Source organism: Hemitrygon akajei, unplaced genomic scaffold, assembly GCF_048418815.1.
Source record: "Hemitrygon akajei unplaced genomic scaffold, sHemAka1.3 Scf000074, whole genome shotgun sequence".
Lineage (NCBI taxonomy): Eukaryota > Metazoa > Chordata > Chondrichthyes > Myliobatiformes > Dasyatidae > Hemitrygon > Hemitrygon akajei.
The window spans coordinates 1,411,802-1,437,590 of NW_027331960.1; the positions used below are offsets into that span (position 1 = coordinate 1,411,802).

The window sequence follows — 25,789 nt, forward strand, 5'->3', positions numbered from 1 at the left end:
AGTGCATGACTATTCCAACTTTACTTTCCAACATTGTATTTCATTTGCCACTTCTTTGCCCACTTCCCTAAACTATCTATGTCTCTCTACGGGGTCTGTGCTTCCTCAGCACGACCATCCCCTCCAGCTATCTTTGTATCATCGGCAAATTTAGCAACAAATCCATTAACACCATAGTCCAAATCATTGACATACATCGTAAAATGTAACGGTCCCAACACTGACCCCTGTGGAACTCCACAGGTAACTGGCAGTAAGCCAGAATAGGATCCCTTATTGAAACTCTCTGTTTTCTGTTAATCAGTCAATGCTCCACACACTCGAATAACTGCCCTATAATTCCATGGGCTCTTACATTACTAAGCAGCCTCATGTGCAGCACCTTGTCAAAGGCCTTCTGAGAATCCAAGTACACTACGTCTACTGCATCTGCTTTGTCTACCCTGCTTGTAAATTTCTCAAAGAATTGCAGTAGGTTTATCAAGCAGCATTTCTCCTTTCAGGAAACGATTTCCATCTTCAGCAATAGATATAATTGTTTTTACCTGCCACAAAAAAAAACATTCTTTATAAGTGAACTATTGTGCTCTGCCGATTTTAGAGTAAGAACTGGCACTTTCATAGAGCTAACTGTTCAAGTTATAAAAATGACGATGCCCTGCAATCAATATTCACACTGTCGCTGCATATCAGAATATATTGGTTAAACTTTTATGTGTCAATGACCGCTCCCTTGTAGCAAATAAAATATTGATAACGCACAAATTACGAACTGCATAATCAACACCTCAAATGTGTAATCATTAACGGCATTTATAGTACCTGCATAGCAGGAGATGGCTATGTGATGTGAACAGAATCAATACGTCACATGTGTAATCACTGATGACATTTACGGTGCATGCACAGCAGGAGATGGCTTTGTGAAGTGGACAGAATTATTAATGTGTAATCATGAATGACATTTATAGTACTGTGCACGTCATGAGATGCCTATGTAAAGTAAACAGAATCTTCGTGCAACTTATCGTTCAAAGGGGAGAGTTGTATGGTCAATTTGCCAACTAGTGACCGAAGCATCAGTAGACATAAAGACATTTAACTTCGGCTTTTGTTGCTATTTCCGTACTCATATCAGCTATGACCCAGGAGATAAGGAGAAATACTAACTCTGTTTTTCTATCATCACATTGGGCCATGTTTATATTTCCGGTCACCCGCATATTTTTTTATTTCCATATATCTAAAATAATTCAGTGTTGTTTATTTGCAAGTCCTGTTACACGCTTATATATAGTGGGTTCACGGATAAAGCCATGCAATGATGAAAATAGATGCAGCTTGTGTTTAGATGCTTCAGATAATGGAAACCACCGGGGAACAAGAGAATGCCGAGCTTTCATCACCATTACACAACCGATATGATTTCCTCTGATGTCTCATACATCAGATATATAATTGTTTATATAATTGTTAAAATACCCTGTATACGTGTAAACATACGTTAGGTATCCATAACTTTGAAAAAAAATGTGCTGTATGCTGCGAACAAATGTGTAAGCATTCTGTTGTTTCAAGCAGATGGTGTAGAACAACAAGAGAGAATTATTGTACACCACTAAACAGATTAATAACAGTCAAGGTGAGATGTCGTTAACCCGTTATAGTTCGGCACTTGCAGAATTACAAGATACGCTCAGTTATATGTTTCTTACAATAAAATTGAGACAGCTTTTAAAGATTTTGAAAAAAATTAGAAATATTGCTCGAATGAGATAAAACATTGCAAGGAACAGAATAAGGTGGTCTTTGCAGGATGAACAATAACGTGAAACACAACCGGTTGAATCTGCACAAGCTCTAGATGGTGAGAGATGAAAACAGGTGGAGCAGATTCCCTTCTTGGTCAGCTCTTTGTCCGTTCCTCCTGTCATTCCCCAGCTTCGTTCACAATTCTTCATGTGGAAGACTCAACGGAATTTGGTACATTTACAATGAAGTCTTCTCACAAACATTATATTGACCTATCCGTTCAAATTTAAATCTGGACTCAATTGCGGATCCGTGAAAACAGAATCGGTGGTTGCATAAACATATGCCGCTTGTCTTCAGTGGCTGGAATTAATGGTCTGGGAATCGAAAAGTATCTTCATTAAATCATTTTCTGTGCAATGATGGGTAGAGATTTATATTGTACAACCGAACTTCACTGCGCTTTCCTGTCCTGAAGAATATTTTAATTGCCGCTTTTCCAGAACCATTACTGCACACACACTGCCAATGCCTTTGCTGAATATGATGATGACAACAATGGTAATCCAGGCCCATCACTGACCAGTTAACAATACTGGCGTCTCAGCAGACTTACCAGTGAAAACAGTTTACAGAATCATCTACTAATGGACTTTGACTTAAAGTGACGAGAGAGAATGAATGGGAAGTGGAGGGACCACTTTGACCAACTCAGTGTAAGTATATGTAAAGATGTAACCAAGAACCTGTTTGAGGTATACTCTTCCACAACATTCAGAATGTAATTGGACAGTCCATGGATAGGAAGGCTTTAATGGGGTAAGGTCCAAAGGGGGGCAAATGAGGATAGCTTCGATGGTATGAACCGCTTGGGCCGCCGTTTCCACATCCGGTCACTAAGACTGTTTACTTTATGAACTGGAACATTAATAGCTTCTGCGATTCTATACCTCACTTGTACTTCACTTCCGATTTCGGACACGTGCGGCAGTTGGATTTCTGTGATTTTTCATGGAGGGTAAAATATGAAAAAACACAGAGTTTGCATGAGGTTATTTTGACGGTCAATATATACAAGGTCAGTTCGAAGCACAGGACTGATGCTTCTGCATAAAACCTGTCCTCTCATCCTACTTCGTTGCATCCAAGAGAGCAGCATCAGGTGCCATACTCCGGAGCATTTTGTACAGCTCTGGTGTGGGATCATGTACGGGTTCTGCTGTAAAGGGAATATTTTAATTCAATTTGTTTTTTCTTTATGATTAAACAGCCGCATGTACTTACAATGAAATAACGCACCGCGGAAGTATTGAAGTCCGTAAAAGCACGAATTTATCAGGATAACATGCAATCTACTCATCAGCCAGATGAAAAATGAAAGTAAACCAGAGAAAGATATGTGGTAAAGAATACCTATCGGGCATTCAGTGATCTGACCCATTGAATACTGGAGGGGAACCACTTGCCGACAGCTGAACCCGCCAAAGCACATTTATGCTAACACCACTGTGTCTTCCTGCTATCAGTTTTCGTTCCCGATTCTCAGACATAACAAGTAAACACAAATGTGATTATTGACAACTTTCCTATTCCCTTTAAAGTTCGTAATAGGAAAAAAAACGAAATATCGCGTTCTATCTTTAATTACAAATTTATTTTACGTTAAATATGATCATATTGGCCATGTTACGCTTTCATACATACTCTGAGACTTTCTGTTTGTAGTTCAAAAATAGGTAATAACAGGAGCATTTATCCTCACAGATTTAGGACCACTACTGTCCAAGACAAGAGCTAATATTTCCTGGAAGATAATTAACGTCATTTCAAGAGTGGCTGTAATATGACCGGAAATATGTTTTCTCCATTTAAAACGCTTGCCGTTTAATCGGTCAGGAAATGCAGAGGAGGCTTGAGCCAAAATCAGAACAGTGGATCGGATTAAGCGGAGAACGATAACTTCCATGACAGAATCGCACAATAATAAAGCAGAATAACAACAGAAGCCACAGTAAAACGGACAAGGGAAAATAAACGCCTTTTGCGACAAGGTAAACGTGATGCAGGCCGAGTGAAAGCCATAACATACTAGTTGAGGCTGATTAGTTTGATGAGTGAGCAAGGATGGTGTTTGAGAACTGCGGTTAAGTAGGCTGCAGACCACGTCTATGGAGCGAGTGGCAGGTGAAGCCTATCGGCTGGGTGGAGACAAGGATATGTCAGCGAGAGCACGTCACCCTCCATGGCCCTTCCCCGACCGCCTTAGCTGAACTGGATGGGTCCGGTAGAACTTATTAATGAACAATTAATCCAAGATGCTGTTACGAAGGAAGACATTGATTACTAAAAGCTCATTAATCATTTACTTAACAACAGCAAGAACTGTCACGTAATTGCAGCAGAAATTCAAACCGTGATTTCCATGGAGAGCATTCCCGCTCTCTTTGTAATTCAGCCTCTGCCAATAATTTGGAATATTTCATGCGATTTTGAATTTAATCTGGACGCCACGTGTTTAACAGCATTTGCCGATTACACACGACTAAAAGTTATCTTTGCTCACATTGTGCATTTGTTTATAATATGTCCGTATATAGGATGAAGTTCAGGCCAGAACATCACAAAAAAAAGGATTCCGGAATTACCGGAATGTGAATTCTCATGACCTGAACATTGTGAGGAGAAAACAATCCATAATATTACTCTTCACTATATCAGGCACCGTCATGCAACTCAGTCTGACAGCATCCGGGAATCATGTTATCCTTTCTTTCGCCAACTATTCAGATCCCGACCATATTCCCCTGCAGATATCATTGAACATATCAGACAGCTGCTCACGCACATCATTTAGAAAATAGACAATAGACAATAGGTGCAGAAGTAGTCCATTCGGCCCTTCGAACCGGCACCACCATTTTGAGATCATGGCTGATCAACTACTATCAATACCCGGTTCCTGTCTTGTCCCCATATCCCTTGATTCCCCTATTTATAAGATAGCTATCCAGCTCCTTCTTGAAAGCATCCATTGAATTGGCCTCCACTACCATCCGAGGTAGTGCATTCCAGACCCCCACAACTGTCTGGGAGAAGAGGTTTTTCCTTAAATCAGTCCTAAATGACCTACCCCTTATTCTCAAACCATGCCCTCTGGTACTGAACTCTCCCAGCATCTGGAACATATTTCCTGCCTCTATCTTGTCCAATCCCTTAATAATCTTATATGTTTCAATCAGAACTCCTCTCAATCTCCTTAATTCCAGCGTGTACAAGCCCAGTCTCTCTAACCTCTCTCCGTAAGACAGTCCAGACATCGCAGGAATTAACCTCGTGAATCTACGTTGCACTTCCTCTACAGCCAGAATGTCCTTCCTTAACCCTGGAGACCAAAACTATACACAATACTCCAGGTGCGGTCTCACCAGGGCTCTGTACAAATGGAAGAGGTTTTCCTTGCTCTTGTACTCAATTCCATTTGTAATAAAGGCCAACATTCCATTAACCTTCTTCACTGCCTGCTGCACTTACTCATTCACCTTCAGTGACTGATGAACAAGGACTCCTAGATCTCTTTGTATTTCTCCCTTACCTAACTCTACACCGTTCAGATAATAATCTACCTTCCTGTTCTTACTCCCAAAGTGGATAACCTCACACTTATTCACATTAAACGCCATCTGCCAAGTATCTGCCCACTCACCCAGCCTAGCCAAGTCACCCTGAATTCTCCTAACATCCTCATCACATGTCATCCTGCCACCCAGCTTAGTATCATCAGCAAATTTGCTGATGCTATTTTCAATGCCTTCATCCAAATCGTTAACGTAAATGGTAAACAGCTGTGGTCCCAAAATCGAGCCCTGTGGCACCCCACTAGTCACCACCTGTCATTCCGCGAAACACCCATTCACCGCTACCCTTTGCTTTCTATCTGCCAACCAGTTTTCTATCCATGTCAATGTCTTCCCCCCCCCCCCCCCCCCCCGATGCCCTGAGTTTTGATTTTAACCACCAATCTCCTAAGTGGGACCTTATCAAATGCCTTCTGAAAATCGAGGTACACTACATCCACTGGATCTCCCCCGTCTAACTTCCTGGTTACATCCTCGAAAAACTCCAACAGATTAGTCAAGCATGATTTACCCTTGATAAATCCGTGCTGGCTCGACGCAATCCTATCACTGCTATCTAGATATGCCACTATTTCATCCTTAATAATGGACTCCAGCACCTCTCCCACCACCGATGTCAGGCAGACAGGTCGATAGTTCTCTGTTTTCTCCCTCCCTCCTTTCTTAAAAAGTGGGATAACATTAGCCATTCTCCAATCCTCAGGAACTGATCCTGAATCTAAGGAACTTTGGAAAATGATTACCAATGCATCCGCAATTTCCAGGGCCACCTCCTTTAGTACCCGAGGATGCAGACCATCCGGACCTGAGGATTTGTCAGCCTTCAGTCCCATCAGTCTTCTCATCACCATTTCCTTCCGAATGTCAATCTGTTTCATTTCCTCTGTTACCCTATGTCCTTGGCCCATCTATACATCTGGGAGATTGCTTATATCTTCCTTAGTGAAAACAGATCTAAGTACTCATTAAATCATTAAATTCTTCTGCCATTTCTCTGTTTCCCATAACAATTTCACCCAATTCATTCTTGTTGTTGTAGTTCATCCATGCGATGTCTAGATGCTTGTCATTGCATATCCACCGTCAACCCTTAGCAAGAATCATTTGCTAGTCTATATTAGTGAATTCACGTTTCATACATTCAAAGTTACCTTTCTTTAAGTTCAGAACCTTTGTTTCTGAATTAACTATGTCACTGTCCATCTTAATGAAGAATTCCACCATATTATGGTCACTCTTACCCAAGGGGCCTCGCACGACAAGTTTGCTAACTAACCCTTCCTCATTGCTCAATGTTAAACTAGAATGGCCTGCTCTCCAGTTGGTTCCTCAACATGTTGGTTCAGAAAACCATCCCGCATACATTCTAAGAAATCCTCTTCCTCAGCACCCTTACCAATTTGGTTCCCCAATCTATATGTAGATTGAAGTCACCCATTATAACTACTGTTCCTTTATCGCACGCATTTCTAATTTCCTGTTTAATGCCATCCCCAACCTCGCTACTACTGTTAGTTGGCCTGTGCACAAAGCCCACCAGCGTTTTCTGCCCCTTAGTGTTATGCAGTTCTTCATATCGATTCCACATCCTCCAGGCTAATGTTCTTCCTTTCTATTGCGTTAAACTCCTCTCTAACCAGCAATGCTACCGAACCTCCTTTTCTTTCCTGTCTATCCATCCTGAATATTGTATATCCCTGAATGTTGAGCTCCCATCCTTGGTCACCCTGGAGCCATGTCTCTCTGATCCCAATTATATTATATTCGTTAATAACTATCTGCACGTTCAATTCATCTACCTTATTTCGAATGCTCCTCGCATTGACGCACGAAGCCTTTAGACTTGGTTTTACAACACTCTTAGCCCTTTGTATTGTAGGAAAAAGACTGTGGGACTTGAGAGGTTAATGGGTTGCTATAAGTTTCCACTCAGCAGGTGGTGTTTGGTGGGGTAGTGGGTTATTAATGTAGTAGAATGGATGGCGTCGGGACAGGAAATGTAACAATGCAATCGGTCCCAGCTCGTCAACCGTAAAGCGTCCTAAATTGTCCTGTGGTAACTGTACCGTGTAGGCATGTAGGGGCACTGTACAGGACGTCAGTATGTTAAGATATTTATTGCTCTCATTGTTCCAAGGGGATATAGAAAGGGGCCAGGGGCTGTGAGGGGAGAAGCACGAGAGAGAGAGAAGACAAGCAGGTAGACAGAGAGAGGACGACATGCAGTCCGTGGAGAAGGACAACAACTAGCAAGACCAGAAGGAACCCCAGGTGGGGACGAAACATCCCAGGTGAAGACCGCGTTCGCTGGCGTGGGTGCTTCATCACACCTGTTCCTGGCCCCGTATGAGTCGTGTGGGAGTGGGATTAACCACACGTTGATAAGTGTTGCCTGTATCGGGAAAAGGGCAGTTGCACAGCGTACGCATTGATAAGTGTTGCCTGTATCGGGAAAAGGGCAGTTGCACAGCGTGGGTAGTTAAGTTAAGCCGCTTTTCGCAATGAAGTGTCATTTATGCTAATATTTTACCTTACCAATAAATAAGTGAAATACTGTGATCCGTGGTCTAGTCTCATTCTTGTCGCGGGTACATTTTCTCTGATACCACGGTCCTGCTTGGTCGGATGATTTTCCGTCCATAACAATTGGCGCTGCGAGCAGGGTATCAGGATGAATTTGTTCCGCCGCAAGAAGGAGGCCACTCCCGAACAGTTCCTTATCCCCGGCTGGACGGATAATTCGGCCGGGTTCGGGATGTTGGCAAATACATTGTCTCAGCTGGGTTCTCCTCTCAGCTGGGAGGATCGCCTGCTACCACGGGAAACCCCTATCGGGGAAAGTGTGGCACGGTTATTGCGAGAGCTGAATTTTCCGAAACAAAAGGGGTCCCTGACGGATGCTTTTTGGCTGCTGGCCACAGCCCTGAGGCATCAATCAGGAGTATTATCTGCTAAGAAGAAGGAATTGGGTGAATTAAGGGAGGAAGTTGAAGCATTGCAACAGAGGTGTGCTATGATGGGCGAAGTAGTGCGCACCAGTCAAAATCGGGCTTCTGAGCTGGAAGAAACGGGGATCAAATTGGCATGTAGGGCCCTCCAATTGAAACACCAGTTGTATAAGCAAAAGGGATCTATGTCCCCGGATCCCGCCCGAGTAAGGGCAATGTTAGCAAAAGGGGATGACATTGATACCTGGGATGGTGATATCTGGTATGATGATGACAACCGATATCCGGACCAACCATCTTACCCACCGTTCCCGGGCCCTGGCTCGGGGGAGGATACCGCCCAAGCCCAAGCCCGGCCGGCAATGGTCACCACGTATACTTATCCTACCCCCCAGGATGAGGCGGAGGGAAACGATTTTGAATCTGACTATGCTCAGGCCGAGGGCGATGCGCGGGTAAGACCGGGAGAGGCCCTAAATGCGGGTCGAAGGCAGGTACAATATAAGGATTACACCATGAAGGAATTGTCCGGGATGGGCCAGAGGTTCCGGCAGAAACCATCGGAACCTTTGGCGGCTTGGTTATTACGGATATGGGAAGAAGGAGGGGGGCATATCTATCTAACTCCGGAGGAGTTGGTAGGTATGGGGACGTTAGCTACAGACCCTCGCCTTAATCAAGAGTTGCGGGGTCGGAGCGTCGACACTGATTATTTGTTCTATACTGTTACTGCTGCCGCCCGTAGAGTCTTCCCTTCCGCTATGGATTGGGACCATAAAGTTGCGGATTGGGAGACGGGGGAGGAAGGAGCACAGGTGCTGCGGCAGCAAACCCTGGCGGCTGCCCTATATGCCCATCGGCTGGGCCAGTGGGCCCATGGGGGAGGGCCAGAGGATGAACTCTTCACCGCCGGTATGCAGACCCGCCTGGTCCGCTCAGCGGCTCCCGCATTACGGGGAGTTGTATTATCAATAACGGGACCCTTGATCGGGAGCCCTATCGCCCGTGTTATAGGGGCCCTGCAGACCTTGTCTGAAATAGCCACCCCCCGTAGCCGGGCTCGGCCCGTGTCTACGGATCGGCAGAAGAAAGAGGGACCGCCAGGACCGAGTAGGCGAGAACTGTTCCTCTCACTGTTGCAGGCAGGTGTCCGTAAGGAAGAAATAGATGGTAAGCCCACCTCTGTCCTGCATGCGTTGTATAAGACCAAAGTGAAGGGAAAGGTGGAGGAAGGACAGGGTCTGAAGAGTAATGATGTGAGCAAGTTGTCCCCTTCCCTTTATCCCAGCTTGGACGATGTGCAACAGCTGGTGCGTAAAACGTTGCAGGAGGAGGCGGCTAAATGGAAGGCACCAGTGCCATGTAAAGAATAGGAGGTTGGCGGGGTCGCCCTGGTGTATCGCATCACCACAGAGTGGACAAAGGGTGACCCCCGGCCTTATATACCTGTAATAGTCCACTGGGGAAAGGGGAATGACCAGCGCCATCTAGCCTTGGTTGATACTGGGGCTGAACATACGGTAATACCGGGCAATCCAGATAAGTGGAAAGGACCACCGTACCACATTGAGGGTATGGGAGGAGCTCTGACGCGGGCCCGAGAGATTTCGGTCCGCCTCACTATTGGCAATCATACCCCGGTGGTGCGGCGGGTACTGGTGGCTCCCACGGAAGAATGTATACTGGGTATGAACATCTTAAGAGGGTTACAGTTACAAACCACAAGGGGTGCGTTCACTTTTGGGATAAGGGCTACTAGAGTAATTGTGGGAAAGGCAAGGTGGGAACCGGTCCACATCCCTGCTCCTCTCTCTCCGGTCAGTGTTCCCCAATACCGTATTCCTGGGGGGCATGATGCCATAACCGAGACGGTACAGGCTTTGGTCCAGGAAGGCATCGTGCGACCAGCCACTTCCCCGTTTAACAGCCCAATATGGCCAGTACAGAAGCCAGACGGCTCGTGGCGAATGACGGTCGACTACCGCCGGCTGAATAGAGCGGCTCCCCCATTGGCGGCGGCCGTTCCGGACATAGTAACTATTATTGAAAATATCGCCGCACAGGAGAACGGGAGTTGGTATGCTGTGATTGACCTGGCCAATGCCTTCTTTAGTATTCCTATTAGCCCCGAATCGCAGGATCAATTTGCCTTCACTTGGAAGGGGCGACAGTATACATTTACCCGACTACCTCAGGGTTATCTCCACTCTCCCACCGTATGCCATGGATTGATAGCCCGAGACCTGGCAGAATTCACCACCATACCTAGTATTATTATACACCATTATATTGATGATATTATGGTTCAGGGCTGTGATATGGACACAGTACAAGAGGCCCTGGAATCCCTAACCGCATACCTCACACAACGGGGCTGGGCGGTTAACCCCGCTAAAGTCCAGGGACCAAGTCAGTCAGTCGTGTTCCTGGGCATTCAGTGGCATGCGGGAGAGCAAGTCATTCCGGAAAAGGTGCGGCAGAAAATAATTAATATTGCCACCCCCTCTAACAAGACAGACACGCAACGATTCCTCGGGTTGCTAGGTTACTGGCGGAGGCATATTCCGCACCTGTCCGGCCTCCTGCGCCCTCTCTATGTGGTCACCCGGAAAAAGGCCCCCTTTGAGTGGGGCGAAGAACAACAGAAGTCGTTTGAAGATGCTAAGCTAGCTGTACAACAAGCGCTGCCTTTGTCTCCAAGGGTACCTGGTGTACCGTTTGAACTGCAGGTGACCGCCGATGTGGATGCGGCGCACTGGAGCATGTGGCAAAAACAAGCAGGACGGCGAGTTCCTCTGGGCTTTTGGTCGAGGAAGATGTCAGATGCTGCAACACGGTACACCGCTTTTGAGCGACAACTTCTGGCCTGTTACTGGGCGCTGATTGAAACGGAGCGGATGACTGGAGACGCACCTATTGTTCTTCGACCTAGCCTCCCCATTATGAACTGGATCCTATCGGACTCCGCTAGCTTAAAGCAAGGGCGAGCCCAACAGTCCTCCATCGTTAAGTGGAAGTGGTACATTCAAGATCGAGCTACCAAGGGACCTGACGGAGTGAGTCGCATACACGAGCTGGTAGCCGAGCAGCCGTTGGAACCGAAACCAGCTGCTGAGAAGATCGATGTATTACCTACCTCACCCGTGAAGTGGGGGCGGCCCTTTGAAGAGCTAACCGACGAAGAAAAGAAACATGCTTGGTTCACCGACGGATCAAGTAAATGGGTGTCCGGCGTGCCGCGGTGGCGGGCTGCCGCTTATCATCCTAGTTCCGGAACCGAGCTCATCGAAGAGGGTACGGCCGGCTCCAGTCAGCTCGCTGAGTTGGTGGCAGTCACTTTGCCCCTGGATCACAGTAATGTAGAATCTGATGCTATGGGTCCTAGTGCTGTGGACACTGCTGTGTATTTATATACAGATTCGTGGGCCGTAGCAAATGGACTGACCGTGTGGGTGCCTGATTGGGAACGGAACGGCTGGACAGTGCACGGTAAGCCCATATGGGGACAGGAGTTATGGAAGAAGTTGTGGGCAGCTGCGCTGACACGGACCATAACAGTATGGCATGTGGATGCCCATGATAAGCGGCCCACTGAAACGGCAGCTCATAATGAGCATGTAGACCTGTTAGCCGCGATCCGAAAGATGGACGTGCTGGCTCTGGGTCGCTGGGCCCATGAACAGAGTGGACATAGGGGAGAAAAGGGTACTCGGGAGTGGGCTCAGCGGCATGGGATTGCTCTAACAGGTGACACGGTAAAGGAGTTGGTGCATACTTGTCCTACCTGCCAGGAGGTAAAACCCCGTCGGGTGATGCAAGGCCCTCCTGCTGCAATAAAACGTGGAAAAGCCCCCACCCGGGTATGGCAAGTGGACTATATTGGCCCCATGCCTGAATGTCGGGGGAAGAAGTATTGTTTGGTCATGGTAGACACATATTCAGGGGTGGTGTTGGCCCGCCCCAGTGCCAGAGCGGATCAAGACTCCACCGTGGCGGGACTTGACTACTTGATATCCCACTACGGTATCCCGGAAGAAATACAATCAGATAATGGGTCCCATTTCACCGGAGGACAAGTAGCCGACTGGGCAGTAGCCCATGGGGTATACTGGGTGTTTCACATACCTTATTATCCGCAAGCCTCAGGACTAGTGGAGAGGATGAACGGACTGCTAAAGGAGCAGATCCGGTTGTTGACTCCCAGCCATACACTTAAAGGCTGGTGTATTGTGCTGCAACAAGCAGTAGACCGGTTAAACCAGCGGGTGGGGAAGGGGGGCACCCCGTTGGAGCGCCTGTTTCCCCCTGATGGTAACCAGGCCGGTATTGACATTGAGGAAGACGAGGAAGAAAAAAATGGTGTCTGTTGTAGGACAACAGGTATGGGTCCGTTATCCTACAGGTGAACGCCTCCCGGGGGAGATAATTGCTGTGGCCCAGGGGAACACCCGTTGGGTGGCTGTGGAAGGGCATGATCGGGTGGAATGTCTAAATACAGAACGCCTGACTAAACGCGAATGATTGTCTGTTTCAGGATTTTGATGATGCTCTTGTACGGCCTACTGACCCTCCTTCTTCTCGGATCCAGTACCAGTTCTCGTATCTGGTTTTGTGACGATGGCACCGACCAGCTACACTTACCCGTCGGTGACAGCTGCATGTGTCATGCGAGTGGATGGAGGGTTGACCGGTTAACTTGTAATTGGTATCGAGTTATTGTTAAAGACGGTGGGGAAGTAATTAATCACCATATCCCAGACGGTGTTCCTGGATTTGCCCTATCATGTCCCCATGGCCGGAACCAGTCCGCCGTCTGTAAGCTGGCGGGCGGGTGTGCCCCGTTATATGGTAAGCGGATGGGAATCTATCTGTCCCGTCGACGGCGAGATTCCCCTCCCCTTCTTCCCTCCGTCTTCCGAAATAATATGTTTTTGCGAATGAGTCATGAATACGCCCGTCGATTGAACCTAACTAAGTGTTGGGTATGCAGCACGGGCCCCCTGGATAGCGATGCGGGGGTACCTATGATACAACTCCCTTTTCGTAGGGAGGAATATTGGGCGTGGGTACGGTTTAATAACAACACGGGGGAAGTAGATCCGCCCTCAGATAATGTTACCAACTTACCGATGTACCAGCACCTGTTTACGGGGTGGTACATTCCCGCTTATGATAAAGGGAGTGCCCCGCCGACCTTCCCGGTCGCGACCGGGATAATAGGCCGGGACTGTGTGTGCAGGCGTACGCGTAGGGGGATTAGGGTTGGTAACAGTTACTGTAACGGAACCACGACCCATACCACAGGTAGGGTACGTGGGGGAAAAGGGGCTTTGAATGGTACGTATTGGATCTGTGGTGATACGGCCTACCCCTGGTTACCCTATCTGTGGAACGGTTGCTGCTATTTGGCTTACGCAGTCCCCTACTTACACCATGTGACCAGACTGCGAGATCATCAGTCTGCCCGGGTCCGTAGGGGGCTGAGTGCTGCTGAGCTATTTTTCGGGGCTATTATTCCCGGGTATGGGGTAGTTAAAGTTTCGCGAGAAGTAGACAAATTATATGATTTAGTAGAGTCTATTGCTAATGAAACGGCCAAGGGATTGGTGGAAACAACTGGTGCGGTTGATGCCCTGACGTCCGAGGTGGTTGCCATCAGAACAGTAGCCTTGCAAAACAGGATAGCTTTAGATTTTCTGTTAGCTAAGGAGGGCGGTACCTGCGCTGTGGTCGGCGCCGAGTGCTGCACCTACATACCGGACGTCACGGAAAATGTCACTAACTTAATACATCATGTACGCGAGGCTGTGGCCAATCTGCATAAAGTAAGCGCGGATATTGAGCGGGATAAGCAACCGCACGAGGGTGGGCCTTTCTCTTGGTTTGCAGATTTATTTGGTGATTGGGGACATACTATTGTACAATGGTTTGTGTTTGTTATTCTGTTCATAATTTTTGTGGCTTTATGTGTTTTTGTGATTAAGCAGGTTATTCAACGCTGTGTAACCCCTCGCCGCTGTGGACGAGTTGGTACCGAGGGGGTGGAGTGTATTGTAAGGAAAATAATGTGGGACTTGAGAGGTTAATGGGTTGTTGTAAGTTTCCACTGACCGTGTGGTATTTGGTGGGGTAGTGGGTTGTTAATGTAGCAGAACGGATGGCGTCGGGCCAGGAAATGGGACAATGCAATCGGTCCCAGCTCGTCAACCGTAACGCGTCCTAAATTGTCCTGTGGTAACTGTACCGTGTAGGCATGTAGGGGCACTGTACAGGATGTCATTGTTTTAAGGAGATATTTATTGCTCTCATTGTTCTAAGGGGATATAGAAAGGGGCCAGGGGCTGTGAGGTGCAGAGAGAAGACAAGCAGGTAGACAGAGAGAGGACGACATGCAGTCCGTGGAGAAGGACAACAACTAGCAAGACCAGAAGGAACCCCAGGTGGGGACGAAACATCCCAGGTGAAGACCGCGTTCGCTGGCGTGGGTGCTTCATCACACCTGTTCCTGGCCCCGTATGAGTCGTGTGGGAGTGGGATTAACCACACGTTGATAAGTATTGCTTATATCGGGAAAAGGGCAGTTGCACAGCGTACGCGTTGATAAGTATTGCCTGTATCGGGAGAAGGGCAGTTGCACAGCGTGGGTAGTTAAGTTAAGCCGCTTTCCGCAATGAAGTGTCATTTATGCTAATATTTTACTAATAAATAAGTGTAATACTGTGATCTGGTGTACAGTCTCATTCTTGTCGCGGATACATTTTCTCTGATACCACGGTCCTGCTTGGTCGGATAACTTTCCGTCCATAACAGAGTTAGAGTAAGTTACATGGTCGGCACAACATTGTGGGCCAAAGCGTCTGTAATGTGCTGTAGATTTCTATGATTTTATGAAATTCAAGGGAAATCTCCTAGAGTGGCGACTAGCTGCAACCGGTAATCACAGGGAGATTGAATGGGGAGTGGCAGGGATATATTTCTAAATACTGATATGGAACAGAAACATGGGCCTCTCTAGTGTACATTCTGAGTCTGGCAGAGACAGTCAGTACCTGAGACACGGGATTTGAAACAGAACTGGTTTATCTTTCACAGATCCACAATATTAAACATCAGTCCAGTTTAAGGTTAACATCAGCAGAACAGACTCTTCCAATGCTCAGTGACCAGGGTTCAGTCCTGGGTGCGATGAGCAGCTGAAAGAACTGCAGAATCTGACAGTAACAGTCCCTCATGAACCTGCAGCTGCCTTCAGTCACCGTGATGGTTAAACATTTAACACAGAGCTGATTTGAACTTCCTCCCTGATGTGAAGTTGCTGGTGTTGCAGCAGCTGGGATGACTGAGTAAAACTCTTTGCTCACTCCGGACAGAAATGTGGCCTCTATTTATTGTGAACTCACCGGAGCATCACAAGGTGGGTTAACTGAATGTGTCTCTTTGCACACACGGAGCAGGTGAACGGCCGCTTCCCAGTGCGAAGCTGTTGGTGTATCTGCGATGGCCGATTGAATCCCTTCCAAAATGAGTGCCAGTGAATGACATCAACACGTACAAACAAGCTGGATGAACTCAGCATCCGTTGAAACGAGCTGTCAACTTTTCGGGCCGAGACACTTCGTCAGTGAATGACATCACACTGCTATCAACGTCGTGGCAATGTATCCAATCAGATCACGAACACGGACACATGATCGGGCTGTCTTGCAGCGAGTGGGGCGCTGTCTTCTCCCGTATCTCCGCCCCCACATTCAAGGATCGGCGACATGCAAGCGCTGGTGAACTGACAGATACAGCGGAAACAACGTTTGAGATTCCCATACACAAATCCCTTGATCTTTCTACACTGTTGAAAGTTTACAAAGCACGTCACTGGGAGAAGGACAACATTTCAACTCAGATAATTTTAGTCTCCATTGTGTCTTCTGATAAAAAAAACACTTTCACAGCTCAAAACAATTTGGAGGAACAACACTTCATCTTCTAACTGGCTACAGTTCCGGTGTCAGGCACAATATCAAATTCTCTGCTTCCCTCTCTGTATCAAAATGGATCATTCCTCCCCTTCATCAGTCTGTGACTTGGCTCAGTTTGTCTGTCTCCTTCGCATTCTTAGAAGGATGAGAGGGGATCTGAATGAAACAGGTAAGATTATTAACGGATTGGACACGCTAGATCACATTTTATTTACACGGCTGCCACCAGAAACTTTCTTCTTCTTGTTCTTGTTCTTCTTCTTCTTCTTCTTCTTCTTCTTCTTCTTCTTCTTCTTCTTCTTCTTCTTCTTCTTCTTCTTCTTCTTCTTCTTCTTCTTCTTCTTCTTCTTCTTATTATTATTATTATTATGATGATGATGATGATGATGATGATGATTATTATTATTATTATATCCCTCCTGGCATTTGACGGTGGTAAACTCAGAGTCAGCAATGTTATTGAACCTCAGGAGTAGGTGACTGAGGGAGGAGGAGGAGCAGTCAGCAGAGGGGCGTGTCCAGACAGGTATACAAAGATGGGACCCGGAGTGATTGGGCTGAGGAAGGGGAAAACAGAAATAAATCAAAGATTGTGTGCAACGGAGATTATAGAAAGAACAGGCAGGAGATGAAGCTTAATCAAAACCAGTGGCATGAGTTACAGGGCAATAGAGTCATTGTGCGATTAAAACAGAAAGCAGCACATACTGGACTGAGAGTGTTGTATTTGAATGCACGCAGCATAAGGAATAAAATGAACAATCTTGAAATCCAGCTACAGATTGGCAAACATGACCCTGTGGCTATCTGTGAAACTTGGCTAAAGAATGGCGGCCATTGGCAGCTGGAAGTCCAACGATGTACGGTGTATCTGAAAGAGAGGTGGGTAGGCACAGGAAGTGGTGTGGCCCTGTGTACAATATTAAATCATTGGAAGGAGATGACATATGACTGGAAGGTGTAGAGTCTCTATGGGTTGAATTAAGAGCAAGGATGCGATGGTGCGACTCTGTAAGGCACTCGTGAGATCACACAGACTATTGTGTGCAGTTTTGGGATCCTTATTTTAGAAATGATATACTGGCATTGTAGAGGGTTTAGAGAAGATTCACTAGAATTATTCCAGCAATGAAAGGTTTACCATATGAGGAGGGTCTGACAGCTCATGGGCTGTGTCCCCTGGAGTTCAGGAGAATAATAGGGACCTCATAGAAACATTCTGAATGTTAAAAGACCATTACAGATTAGATATGGCAAAGTAAATTTCCAATGGTAGGGGATGCTAGGACAAGAGGGCATGTCTTCAGAACTGAAGGACGTCCATTTTGGAATGGAGATGCGGATAAATTACTTCAGTCAGTGGGTGGTAAATCTGTGGAATTTGTTGCCATGAGTGGCTGTGAAGCCAAGTCATTGGGTGTATTTAAGGCAGAGATAGATAGCTTCTTGATTAGCCAGCGCATCAAAGGGTATGGGACCAAGTCAGGGGAGTGGAGATGACAGGATGAATTGGAACAGCCATCATTGAATGACGGAGCAGACTCGGTGGGCCGAATGGCCAACTTCTGCTCCAATATTTTATGGTCTTATGGTCTATTCCACTGTTTCTCCCTGCCAAAGTGTAGCCAATATTTCTGGATGCCTGACCCATTCATATGAGAATTTAGCCTTTACTATTTTTCTGAGCTTCTCATCAATGTGGACAGTTCAGTTAAGCTTTGCTCCAGAATATCCACACAATTAAAAGAGTTTAGTTTTTATGTTTATTTTTGCACTACTTATATAATTTAACGATTTAATATGTATATTATTGTAATTCATAGTTGTTAAAATCTATTGTTATGAATTAGGTTCTCCTGTTGCCGCAGAGACAACAGATTTCATGACATATGCCGGTGCTATTAAACCTGATTCTGATATTGATATGGGAGACCCACCACCGGTCACCTGATCCCAGTTACCGCACATCGTAATGCGAGATTGAAGCCTTTTCCATTTATTTGCATTCCTCAGAAATTACAACAGTCAGTTAAGTTTCCTTCTGAGTTTCCAAAGCAGAAGCTCAGTCTGTCTAATATTTCCACACAATTAAAATGGGGATATTGTTTATTCTTATCACGTACTGAGCTACAGTGAATAGCTTGCCTGACGTACCAGCCACACAGATCAGTACATTACGACAGTACATTGAGTTGATATAAGACAAGACAATAACTGTAACAAAGCATTATGGCTGCAGAGAAAGTGCAGTGTAGATAGACATATGGTGCAGGGTCACGTCGAGTTACATTGTGAGGTCGAGTCCATTTTATCATTCATTTGGCTTATAACCACAGACAGGAAGCCGACCTTGAGCCGGGTGGTTCGCGCTTTAAGGCTTTCGTATCTCTTCCCCGATGGGGAGCGGGTTTGCAGCAAGAATGTCCAGGTTGTGAGTACATGGCCTGCTTTTCCGAGGCAGGGGAAGTGTAGGAAGAGTCCATGGAGGGGAGGCTTGTTTCTCTGATGTTCTCCGCTCTCCAAAGTTCTCTGCCGTTCCTTGCAGTCATGGGCAGAGTAGCAGCCATACGAAGGCGAGAAGTATCGACAAGAAGCTCAGAGACCTCGGCCTTCACCGTGTCTTGTGTAGCTGGATCCTGGACTTCCTGTCAGATCGCGCGAGTGGGCTCCCTCACCTCTGTCTCTCTGACCCCCAGCACACATACCCCACAGGGGCGTCTCCTTGCCCCCTCCTTTATCTCTCTGTATATCCATGACTTGTGTCGTCACCCACAGCTCCAATCTGCTTATTAAATTTGCTGACGACACTACACTGACTGGCCTAATCTCAAATAATAACGAGACAGCCGACAGAGAAGAAGTCATCACCCCGACACAGTGGTGTCAAGAAAACAACCTCTCCCTCATTGTGTCAAAAACAAAGGAGCTGGTTGTGGATTACAGGAGGAATGGAAACATGGACCAAATTCAACATTTCCAAGTCCGTTATTGCACATTTAAATATTGATCATGACAGAAAGTACTGTATATAAAATACGGTTAATGACATGTTTATAGATAATAGATTGTTACTGACAGAGAATCGTATAATCTGTGTTCCGTGTGTTATCCGAATTTACTTGCCTGTGATGCTGCCACAAGTCAATGTTTCTCTGTACCTGTACCTTCCCGTACTTGTGCACTTGGCAATAAATTCAACAGGACCTGAGAAATCTCAGTGAGATTTGATCAGTGATGATCATCTCGGCAGCTCGGTAGGTCGAATGTATGAGACAGTACACTGTTAAATGCAAAACCCTGAACAGTGTTGATGATCAGAGGGATCTCAGACTCCAAGTTCATCGCTCCTGAAAGAGACTGCACAGATTGATCGGGTGGTTAAGAAGGCAAATGGCGTGGTTGTCTTTATTAGTTGAAGCATTGAGTTCAAAAGTCGGGAAGTTGTGTTGCAGCTGTTACGTGCCTGCGGTCGTACTGTGACTGTTTCTTTAAGAGCGCCGGCGTGAGGAGGCGGGACTATGACGTCAGTCACAGGCTGACAGCGCTAACTGTGGATTAATCATGAGAGAGAGAGAGAGCGATCTGCAGACAGGCTGTCGGCCAGTCTGAAGAGAGAGAGAGAGAGAGAGCGGGGGGGGGGGGGGGGGGGAGAGAGAGAGAGAGAGAGAGAGTGTGTGTGTGAGTGGAAAAGCTGATAGCTTCAGTTAGTCGCAGCTGAGGCTTGGAACTCTCCGATGCCCAGAAGAGTGCGTTGATCATCGGTGCACAGAACCACAACGAATGTGTGTGGTTGTTACTTGTGTTAACCCTTGCCTGGGTATGTTGTGCGGTAACCCCTGATAGACGGTATTACTGTGACAGGTCACTTTCGCTGATAACTTGTATATGGACAGATTCAACGGATAAAATTTTCGACGACGGTTATTTCGAAGTAACGGCCTTTTCTCTACGTTTCACCCTGGATTACAAATATCTCTCTCCCATCATTTATTCCGGGGATTACTGAATTTTCCTACTTTACCATCTCAAGACTCTAAGCTTTGTTCCCTCAGGCTCGATAGTTTGGGAGTTATATTTACACATAACACTGTTACCTTTCCTTTATTTCGTTAAGTTACTATAAGTAGATACTAATAAATAAGTGGTTTTAACATCAAAACCAGACTCCGGTGTGAACTGTATTGCTGCTGTTTCGTTTCTAAAACGTTACAGTTCGTAACACAGTTTTATTCAACTAGTTAGACCACATCTGAAGTATTTCATACAGTTCTGTTCGCAGAATAGGTTCACCAGAATATTGCCTGGATTAGAGGCATGAGCTGTAACGAGAGGTTGCACAAACTTGTGTTGTTTACTCCAGAGCGGCGCAGACTGGGGTGAGACTGGATGGACATTTATAAGATTACGAGAGGAATAAATAGTGGAAAGACGATATATTTTTCCTGGGGGTGAAATGGCTAATACATTTAGGGTGAGAGGAGATGTGAGTGGCAAGTTTGCTTCTTTCCACAGAGTAATGGATAGCTGGAGTCACAGCCGGGGGGGAAGGAGGAGTCAGGTGATCCCATTTTCCCCTCCCATTTAACCACAGATGGGCAGCATCTGTGCGTCGCTTCCGAGGCCCCGCCCTCCGGATGATGCACCAATCACTTTGCGCATGCTCACAGTCTCCAGGCTGGCGCCGTTCTGCGGATTCGGGATCACTGTCTGCGGGCCGAAAATATCACTTTCCCATCGGTGAGTATTGAGACCGATCCCGGGCGGGGAGGTCCGATATTGGCCTTGAGCCCCGAACTGAGGGCCAATTACTCATTTAGTACCCAGTTATCTGGGCTCGTCAGAAATGTGTCGACTTCACTGAATCTGCATTGAGCGATCCAAACCAGGAGCCCAGGCTGTCTATTTCCGCAGAATTGAAAGGGGAGTCCCGCCAACAGGTCACGTGAGGCTGTGCGCCGCAGATCTGCTTTGTGACGCACGATCACGTGGTGTGTTGCTAACAATGTTTACAAGAATAATCTCAGGAATGATCGGCTTTATGTATGAAAAGTATTTGATGGTTCTGGACCTGTGCTCAATGGAGTTCAGAGTGGGGGGTGGTGGAGGGATGTATGGTTAAGTAAACCTACGGAATGCTGAAAAGCCTGGATAAAATGGACATGGAAAGGATGTTTCCATTAGACAGAGAATCTGTGATCTGACAGCACAGGCTCAGAATAAAGATGCTTCCCTTTAAAATTGAGGTGAGAAAATTTCTTCAGCCAAAGGAAGTCTGATTTGTGGAATTTGTTGCTGTAGAGGGTGGTTGAGGCTGCCATTTGGGTATGTTTATGACAGAGATTAATATATTGATGATTGCTAAGTAGCTTCAGGGTTACTGGAGGAAGGCAGGAATATGGTGTTGGAATGAAAATCAGCCATGGTTGAGTGGTGGGGCAGACCAGATTGATCGAATCACCTAATTCTGTTCCTGTGTCTTATGTCTGACCATAACTGAATGATGGCTCCTTCTTATCCCATATCGTTTTGTGACGTGTGAGGGACAATAAAAGATTGTTCACTGAGATCATTATATCTACCTTCAACATTTAAATTTCAGTGAGTTTTGCTCTTAGTAACATTAAGCAGAAATGTTTGGTTCTCCTTTCTATTGTCAATGTGCTTCATTATCTTTCATGTTAAAGTTAGACCTGCGGTGAGAGATTTATTGGAAGAAAAACCCAACTGGAAGCAAACCACAACTGAAGACAGTGGAACATCAACAAGTGAACCAACCCGAGGATTGAGAGCGTCAACTGGAGAGAACCCATCTGACTCATAGAATCCAGTGATTCAGTCAGGAGAAAGTTTGGTGAGTCTCATTTACTGAAACACTGGTCCTTTAGACATTACATACCTGTAAAAGGAAGGTAGGAAATTGTTGGAGTGAGACTGAATGTGCCCAGAGGAGCCAGTTATGCCTCTGTCAGATCCAGTTGCAATCACTCCAGGTCTGGTAATGTGCTTCCAGCAGCCCAGTCCTTTGAAACCACTCCCATTCTGTGGAAGTCGAATCCGGATAAAGTCACTCAGAGACCGTATAAATACAAACTCTTTACTCCAAGCACCTGGGGCTTACTCAGTTAGTCGTTCAAACAGGAACAGTCATAGACTGTTTATGTCGTTAGTGTCGTTAGTATCCAATCCACTAACTGACTAACAATTCCCCTTACACCACAGATATATCTGTCCAGATACCCACCACACAAGGCAGGCTGGAGCCAAAGTTATTTACTATATTACAGCCCCTTAATTTAAATTACAAAATAGTCATAATGGCTTAAACACACAGAACGGACTGAAGCTGTCCTATCTCTACGCATGAGTGCACAATTCAGATAAACATCCAGAAACCCTAGCTAGCTGCCCTCAAGAAGAAATATGGCTCAGCATGGCTTAGTACATTGGCTAATCATCAGCAATTTCTTTCAGAAGAACAGGCGGCTATTGTTTAAGGAAGTGTTAACCCTTTTACATACTTTACCACTCCCTCCTTTTGATCATTACATGATCAACAAAGCCATAATTTTTTTTACAGAGAGAGCAACCGTGTACAGCATTGACTTATCAATGAATAAAAACAATGCACAACAGTAATTATAACAATGATATGCACAACTATTAAGCCATAATGCAATATCATGCCTCACATATTACCAAACAGGCCTTCAAATACTACCATTTCAACCCTTCGGTGAACCTGTGTAAATCCTGCCCTACTTTCTTGATGCTGTCAATCTCCCTGGCAGTGTGCTTGGAGAGGGATGTAATGTTAGTAGACTCATCAGGGATATAGGTGCAGCATTCTGTGTCAATAATAACACAGGTTCCCCCTTTCTCAGCTTGGATAAAATCTAAAGCCATACGATTCTGTACGACTGTTTGCCGGATTGCAATCATTTCAGTTGATATTTCTGTTACTTGGGCCTTTGTTTCTGTCAGGGCCCCTGCAGTATTGTGTCCGGCTCCTCAAGTGCCTTAGCCAAATTGATTATCTTTGGTGGATTCCTGGCTACTCCATAGGAGAGAAAAGTGATCATCCAAAATCACTCAGTCTCAGTTATTCCTCTCCGCTGCTGGGCACCTGCAAGTATGGCCAGGATGCATGTTTCCCAGTCTGTGAAGTTGCGTTTGGTGGCCCTAGTTCTACCTGTTTGGCATCGGTGTGACAGAGACACAGAAATGTGTTAACATGGGGACCCCGGATTGTGGGGTGATCCCTCTCAAAGACATAAACACGAACACCACTGTTACATACCTGTAACAATTTAAATGAACCAGCAGCAATAGACCACACATGGAGTCTGGTTTTGATGTTAACACCACTATCTTTATTTGTATCTACTTATAATATAACAACTTAAGCAAAACAATCAAAAGGGACCTTGGGGTTCAAATCCATACATCCCTCAAGGTTGCTGCACAGGTTGATAGGGTGGTTAAGAAGGCCTATGGTATGCTAGGCTTCATTAACAGGGGGATTGAGTTCAAGAGTAGAGAGGTCATGTTGCAACTCTACAAATCTCTGGTGAGACTGCACTTAATGTTCAATTCTGGTCAACTCATTATAGGAAGGATGTGGACACTATGGAGAGGGTGCAGAGGAGATCTACCAGGATGTTGCCTGGTTTGGAGAACAAGCCATATGAATCAAGGGTAGCAGAGCTGGGACTTTTCTCTTTGGAGAGTAGAAGAATGAGAGGGGACGATAGAGGTCTACAAGATTATGAGAAGCATAGACAGGGTGGATCTGTTTCCCAGGGCAGCAATAGCAAATACCAGAGGGCATATGTAAAAAATTAAGGGAGGGAAGTCTAGGGGAGACATCAGTGGTAAGTTATTTTACACAGAGGGTTGTGGGTGCCTGGAATGACTTGCCAGGGATGGTGGTGGAGGCTATAACATTCGGGATATTTAAGTGCCTCTTGGACAGGCACATGGATGAAAGAAAAATACAGGGTTATGTGGTAGTGTGGATTTAGTACATTTTTTAAAGGATTATATGGGTCGGCACAACATGGAGGGCTGAAGGGCCTGTACTGTGCTGTAGTGTTCTATGGTTAACAGTGTTATGTGTATACATATGTGTAAATATAACTCCCAAACCATTGAGCTCAGGGAATACCAAGCTTAGAGTCTTAAGATGGTAAAGTATGAAAGTTCAGCTCATCCACGGAATAAATGATGTGAGAGAGATATTTGTAATCGAAGGTGAATGTCGAGAGTAGGCAATTGCTTCCAATTCCACAAGTTCCACGGTGGTAAAACAGGATAACAGTCGCCGAAGATCTTATCCGTCTTCGTTCCAAATCCACATATGAATTATCACCAAAACTAGCTGATAACAGGGGGTACCGTCTTCAAAGGGAACTACCACCCAGGCAAGGGTTAACACACAGGTAGATTCCACAAGGTTCTCCCAATCCAGATCCAACACACAAAGTATAACTGACAGTGATTTCCACAGAATACCTTTCTCACAAGTGGTTACCACATAACACACCTGAATCCAGTTAAGGGTTAACAAAAGTGGTAGCCACGGGATACTCCATCAAAATCCCCATATGGATTATAGGAATTATCACCAACAGTGATTTGTCACGGGTTACCCTGTACAAGTGAATTACCACCCCCAGGCAAGGGTTAGCACAAGTGGTCTTCACAGGTTACTGCCAAATGTAAAGATCCACTCGAGTGGATCAAACAAAGTGACAATCACACATTCAATAGACAATAGGTGCAGAAGTAGACCATTCGGCCCTTCAAGCCTGCACCGCCATTTTGAGATCATGGCTGATCATCTACTATCAATACCCAGTTCCTGCCTTGTCCCCATATCCCTTGATTCCCCTATCCATAAGATACCTATCTAGCTCCTTCTTGAAAGCATCTGGAGAATTGACCTCTACTACCTTCTGAGGCAATGCATTCCAGACCCCCCCAACTCTCTGGGAGAAGAAGGTTTTCCTTAACTGTGTCCTAAATGACCTACCCCTTATTCTCAAACCATGCCCTCTGGTACTGGACTCTCCCAGCATCTGGAACATATTTCCTGCCTCTATCTTGTCCAATCCCTTAATAATCTTATATGTTTCAATCAGATCCCCTCTCAATCTCCTTAATTCCAGCGTGTACAAGCCCAGTCTCTCTAACCTCTCTGCGTAAGACAGTCCAGACATCCCAGGAATTAACCTCGTGAATCTACGCTGCACTTCCTCTACAGCCAGGATGTCCTTCCTTAACCCTGGAGACCAAAACTGTACACAATACTCCAGGTGTGGTCTCACCAGGGCTCTGTAAAAATGCAAGAGGATTTCCTTGCTCTTGTACTCAATTCCCTTTGTAATAAAGGCCAACATTCCATTAGCCTTCGTCACTGCCTGCTGCACTTGCTCATTCACCTTCAGTGACTGATGAACAAGGACTCCGAGATCTCTTTGTA

The 25,789-nt window shown here is 45.9% G+C and overlaps 1 protein-coding gene and 1 long non-coding RNA gene across 2 annotated transcripts in view; one reads left to right on the top strand and one right to left on the bottom strand.

Annotated features, from left to right (window-relative positions):
- Positions 1–25,789, bottom strand: part of LOC140722301 (uncharacterized) — a 1,042,646-nt gene that overhangs the window by 784,311 nt on the left and 232,546 nt on the right. The window lies entirely within an intron of this gene.
- LOC140722307 (uncharacterized) overlaps positions 20,518–25,789 on the top strand; it is a 141,716-nt gene continuing 136,444 nt past the window's right edge. The window contains exons 1-2 of the mRNA XM_073037094.1: positions 20,518–21,045; positions 21,993–22,159. The gene's annotated coding sequence lies outside the window, so the exon portion shown is untranslated. The remainder of the gene's footprint in view (positions 21,046–21,992; positions 22,160–25,789) is intronic.